A 6000-nucleotide genomic window follows, 5' to 3' on the forward strand; every position below is an offset into this window, starting at 1 on the left:
GGGAGGTGGCCATCTGGTCGGCTGTCCTATGACTGATGCACTACTGGCAGCATGTTTGGCCCAGCTGCACCGTGTGGTGGAATAACTGGCTAAGAGAGTCCTGGGTTCAAACCTTGCCTTCACTCCTTTCTTGCTGTGGGCAGAGACAAGTGAGTTTATTTGTCTGAGTCTTGCTTTTCTTATCTAAAATGGGAACTAGAATGCCTGCCATGAAGGGTTGGTGGAAGGATCCATTGAGATAGTGTCTGTAAAGCATCTAGAACAGTGCCTGATACATAATTTATGTGTTGAATGGTGCCCCCTGGAAAAGAAATGTGAACATTCTAACCCTGTGCTTGAAATATGAAATAGGAGTTTTCTTTATTATGTTAATGAGGTCATGCCACAGTAGGGTGGGTCATAAACCCAACCACTTCTGAGTGGTGTCTCATAGAAAGAGAAGGATGGACACAGAGACACATACACGGGGAAGACAGACACCATGTAAGGATCCATCTACAAGCAAGGAGCACCAAGTTATGTCCAGGACTACAGAAGATGAATCCTGTGTAGGAGGAAGGATCTTCCTCCTCTAGGGTGGGCCAGAGAGAGCACAGCTCTCGAAACCTCTAGCCTCCAAAACAATGAGATGGTACGTTTATGGACCACCCAGCTATGGTGTTTCTGTTAATGGCTGCCCTCAGTACCTGACATATAAGAAAGACTTTGTCGAGAGTAGTTCTTCTGAAACTTCAGTTTTCCCTGGACTGAAGCTCTAAAGCCCTTCCTTCATCCACCTCTGGTGAGCTTTGGCCTTTGGTTCCCAAGAAGGTAGAACAGCCCATTGACCACACACAACAGAGTGAGGAACCAAAATAAAACCAAACTCACTGCTGTCAAGTAGGATCTGACTCATAGTGACCCCTCCTTGGGTTTCCGAGGCAGTATCACTGTGGAAGCAGATTGCCCAACCTTCATTCCAAGGAGTGGCTGGTGGGTTTGAACCGCCAGCCTTCTGGTAAGGAGTGAAATGCCTTAGGCACTACACGACCAGAGCTCCCAGAGTGAGGAATGCTACATCTAAAAACCAAAGCCATCAACACAGTCTGTTGGTTTGAGCTGAAAGCTCTGCCAACTCTAAATCCCCTTGTTCTCAGAGTTCATGGTCCAACCATATCTTTGCCCTTGACCTTTGTCCTTTCCTAGAAAATGAAGTATGTGAAGACATAACTCGTCTTCAGCTGAAAGATAATGATGGTATTTTCATTTGGGTTGAAATTAAATAAAAACATGCTCAAGCCTTTGAACTCCAGGACCCAACCTCATGGATGGCTATTTGAAAGAGAAGGCACCCATGAGACTGAGCTCTCTCTTCTGCAGTTAAAGCTAGACCATGATGCTGAATGCATTTGATGGTCACCACACAAACAGCCTACCACTCATCTGTCAGTTTGTCGTGCTGTGGTGCTTGCATGTTGCTCTGAGGCTGGAGGCTATGCCACTGGTTTTTCAAATCCCAGCAGGGTCACCCTGGTGGACTGGTTTCAGTGGAGCTTCCAGACTAAGACAGACTTGGAAGAAGGCAGGGGCCATCTACTTCTCAAAGAATTGGGTAGTGAAAACCTTATGAATAACAGTGAAACACTATCTGATATATTACTAGAAACTTATGAATAGCCCTGAAACATTGATATACTACTGGAAGATGAGTGCCTCAGGCCAGAAGGCACTCAGAATACAACTGGGGAAGAGCTGCCTCCTCCAAGTAGAGTCGACCTTAATAATGTGGATGGAGTAAAGCTTTCAGTACCTCCATCTGCTGATGTGCCGTGACTCAAAATGGGAAGAAACAGCTGCAAACATTCATTAATAGTCAAAACATGGAATGTATGAAGTATGAATCTAGGAAAATTGACAGCTGTCCAGAAATGGAATGCATAAAGATGGATATTCTAGGCATTAGTGAGCTGAAATGGACTGGTTTGGGCCATTTTGAATCAGACAACCATATGATCTGCTATGCCTGGAATGAAAAATTGAAGAGAAATGGTGTGGCATTCATTGTCACAAAAAATGTTTCAAGATCTATCCTCAAGTATAGTGCTGTCAGTGATAGGATAATATCCATATGGCTACAAGGAAGACTAGTTAATACTACTATTATTCAAATTTAGCACCAACCACCAAAGCCACAGATGAGGAAATTGAAGATTTTTATCAACTTCTGCAGTCTGAAGTTGACCAAACATGCAATCAAGATGTGTTGATTATCACTGGTGAGTGGAATGCAAAAGTCAGAAACAAAGAAGAATCATCAGCAGTTAGAAAATTTGGCCTTGGTGATAGAAATGATGTCAGAGATCACATGATAGAATTTTACAAGACCAATGACTTATTCATTGCAAATACCTTTTTTCAGCATCACAAATAGCAGCTATACTTGTGGACTTCACAAGACGGAGTACACAGGAATCAGAGTGGCTACACCTGTGGAAAGAAGTGATGGAGAAGCTCCATATCTTCAGCCAAAACAAAGCCAGGAGCTGACTGTGGAACAGATCATCAACTACTCATACTCAAGTTCAGGTTGAAGCTGAAGACAATTAAAACAAGTCCATGAGAGCCAAAATATGATCTTGATTATATCCCACCTGAATTTAGAGACTATCTGAAGAATACATTTGATATATTGAACACCAGTGACTGAAAACCAGAGGAATTATGGGATGGCATCAAGAACATCATCTACAACGGAAGCAAAAGGTCATTAAAAAGACGGGAAAGGAGGAAAAGACCAAAATAGATGTCAGAAGAGAGTGTAACTTGCTCTTGAATGGAGAATAGCTAAAGCAAAGGGAAGAAATGACAAGAAAAAAAGCTGAACAGAAGATTTCAATGAGCAGCTCGAGAAGACAAAGTCAGTTATCATAGTGAAACATGCAAAGACCTGGAGATCGAGAACCAAAAGGGAAGAACACACTCAATATTTCTCAAGCTGAAAGAACTGAAGGAAAAATTCAAGCCTCAAGTTATAATTTTGAAAGATTCTATAGGCAAATTATTGAATGATGCAGGAAACTTCAGAGGAAGGAATACACAGTCACTATACCAAAAAGAACTGGTCAATGTTCATCTATTTCAGGAGGTGGCATGTGATCAAGAACCAATGGTATTGACGAAAGAAGTCGAAGCTGCACTGAAGGATTTGGTGAAAACAAGGCTCCAGGAATTGACAGAAAACCCATTGAGCTGTTTCAACAAATGTATGCTGTGCTGGAGGTACTTACACATCTATGCCAAGAAATTTGGAAGACAGCTACCTGGCCAACTGACTGGAAGAGATCCATACTTGTACCTATTCCAAAAAACGGTGATCCCACAGAATGTGGAAATTGTTGAACAATATAATTAATATCACACATAAGTAAAATCATACTGAAGAGAATTCAAAAATGGTTACAGCAGTATATCGACAGGGAACTTCCAGACATACAAGCTGGTTTCAGAAGAGGATGTGGAACAAGGTATATCATTGCTGATGTCAGATGGATCTTGGCTGAAAGCAAAGGATACCAGTGTTTTATTGACTATGCAAAAGCATTTAGCAGTGTGGATCATAACAAATTATGGATAACATTGAGAAGAATGGGAATTCCAGAATACTTAATTGTGCTCAGGAGGAACCTGTACATAGACCAGGAGGCTGCTGTTTGAATAGAACAAGGGGATACTGCATGGTTTAAAATCAGGAAAGAAGTGCATCAGGGTTGTATCCTTTCTCCATACATATTCAATTTGCATGCTGAGCAAGTAATGCAAGAAGCTGGACTATATGAAGAAGAATGCAGCATCAGGATTCAAGGAAGACTCATTAACAACCTGCGATATGTAGACAACACAGCCTTGCTTGCTAAAAGTGAAGATGACTTGAAGCACTTACTGATGAAAATTAAAGACTACAGTTGGCATGTGATGAAGAACCAATGGTACTGAAGAAAGAAGTCGAAGCTGCACTGAAGGATTTGGTGAAAAACAAGGCTCCAGAAATTGATGGAAAACCCATTGAGCTGTTTCAACAAATGGATACTGCACTGGAGGCACTTACTCATCTATGCCAAGAAATTTGGAAGACAGCTACCTGGCCAACTGACTGGAAGAGATCCATACTTGTACCTATTCCAAAAAAAGGTGGATCACATGCCACCTCCTGAAATAGATAAACATTGACCAGTTCTTTTTGGTATGTTGTGTTGTTATGTGCCATCGAATTGGACCTGACTCATAGTGACCCCTCCTTGGGTTTCCAAGGCAGTATCACTACAGAAGTAGATTGCCCCATCTTCTTCTGAGGAGTGGCTGGTGGGTTTGAACTGCCAGCCTTCTGGTTAGCAGTCAAGTGACTTAGGCACTATGCTACCAGAGCCCCCTCTTTTTTGGTATGTTGTTGTTGTTACGTGCCATCAAGTCAGACCCAACTCATAGTGACCCCTCCTTGGGTTTCCAAGGCAGTATCACTACAGAAGTAGATTGCCCAACCTTCCTTCTGAGGAGTGGCTGGTGGATTTGAACCACCAGCCTTCTGGTTAGCAGTCAAGTGACTTAGGCACTATGCTACCAGAGCTCCTCCAATGGAAGCAGTAGTTAGGAAATCAGACAACATATTACACTGGGAAAATCATCTACAAAAGACCTCTCTAAAGTGCTGAAGAGGAAAGATGTCTCCTTGAAGACTAAGGTGTGCCTAACCCAAGCCATGGTATTTTCAATAGCCTCATATGCATGTGAAAGCTGGACAGTGAATAAGGAAGAACAAAGAAGAGTTGGAGCTTTTGAGTTGTGGTGTTGACAAAAAACACTGAAAGTCCCATGGACTGCCAGAAGAAAGAACAAGTCTGTCCTGGACGAAGTACAGCTAGACTGCTCCTTGGAAGCAAGAATGGCCAGACTTCATCTCACCTACTTTGGTCATCTTGGTAAATTGGAGGGTCAATGAAAAATGGGAAGGCTTTCAACGCAATGGACTTACACAGTGGGTGCAACAATGGGCTCAGGTGTGGCAAGGATTGTGAGGCTGGCTCAGGACTAGGCAGTGTTTCTCTCTGTTGTACGTAGGGTCATTATGAGTCAGAGCCAACGAAAGGGCACCTAACAACAACAACAAGCAGACAGCACTTAGTATGAGCTAGGGCTTGTCCTGAGGGCTTGACAGACCTTAACTCCTGTAGTCTCAAAACAACCCCACCAGCAGGTTCTACTCTTACCATCTTACGAGAAGGAAATGAGCCACAGGAAGTTTAAGAACTTTGCCCATGTTTACATGCGGGGTCGGGAGAGTTGGAATTTGAACCCAGGAAGTCAAACCCCTTGTCTGTGCTTTAACTCTGTGTGCTTAGCTGGCTCTTGTTCCGTTTCTGCCCGTCAGTTGGTCCTGCTGATGGATTTTTCTGTAGCATCCTTGGCCGGACTGAGATGCACAAACATTTTCAGGTTTGACTGCCCAGTGGCCTGATTTCCTGTGTGTGGGAGGCTGAATGGAGGAGATTTGATTTTCCCTGGAGCCCATTTTTCTGGAGGGCAGGCAGCGCCACATGTTCCACATCCAGTCTGTCTCTAGTTACCCAGGTCTTGAGTCTCAACTTTCTCAGGGTCTGGTACAGTGAGGCTGGGCACCTGCCATGACATTCTTGTGTGGTGAGCTGGCACCACCCGCACAGTCTGGGTTCTCTTCTTTCATGGTGTTTGCAGAGCTGTGTGTGCTCCCCCTTTGCCACTTCTCCCTGTTCCCCTCCTTCTACTGGGTTGAGCAGTGGTTGGAGTATCACCGAGCCGTGAGGAGGTTGAGTCCGCCTCCAAGACTTCAGACTCATTTTTGAAGGGGGAGCTGGCAATTCAATTTCATTAAACAAGCCTTGGTCGAGTGCTATTCACCGGACATGCCAATGGCCACCTCCATGCCTTGGAGGAAATCTGGCTAGACACAGGAAATGTAGATATGGATCTTCAGGAAGTTGGTATGTGAGC

The 6000-nt window shown here is 43.8% G+C and overlaps 1 protein-coding gene across 1 annotated transcript in view; it reads left to right on the top strand.

Annotated features, from left to right (window-relative positions):
• The window catches only part of COL22A1 (collagen type XXII alpha 1 chain), a 291312-nt gene that overhangs the window by 39657 nt on the left and 245655 nt on the right, over positions 1-6000 (top strand). The gene's annotated exons all lie outside the window — the stretch shown is intronic.

This window comes from Orycteropus afer, unplaced genomic scaffold, assembly GCF_000298275.1.
Source record: "Orycteropus afer afer isolate SDZICR_OR568_19922 unplaced genomic scaffold, OryAfe1.0 scaffold00069, whole genome shotgun sequence".
Lineage (NCBI taxonomy): Eukaryota > Metazoa > Chordata > Mammalia > Tubulidentata > Orycteropodidae > Orycteropus > Orycteropus afer.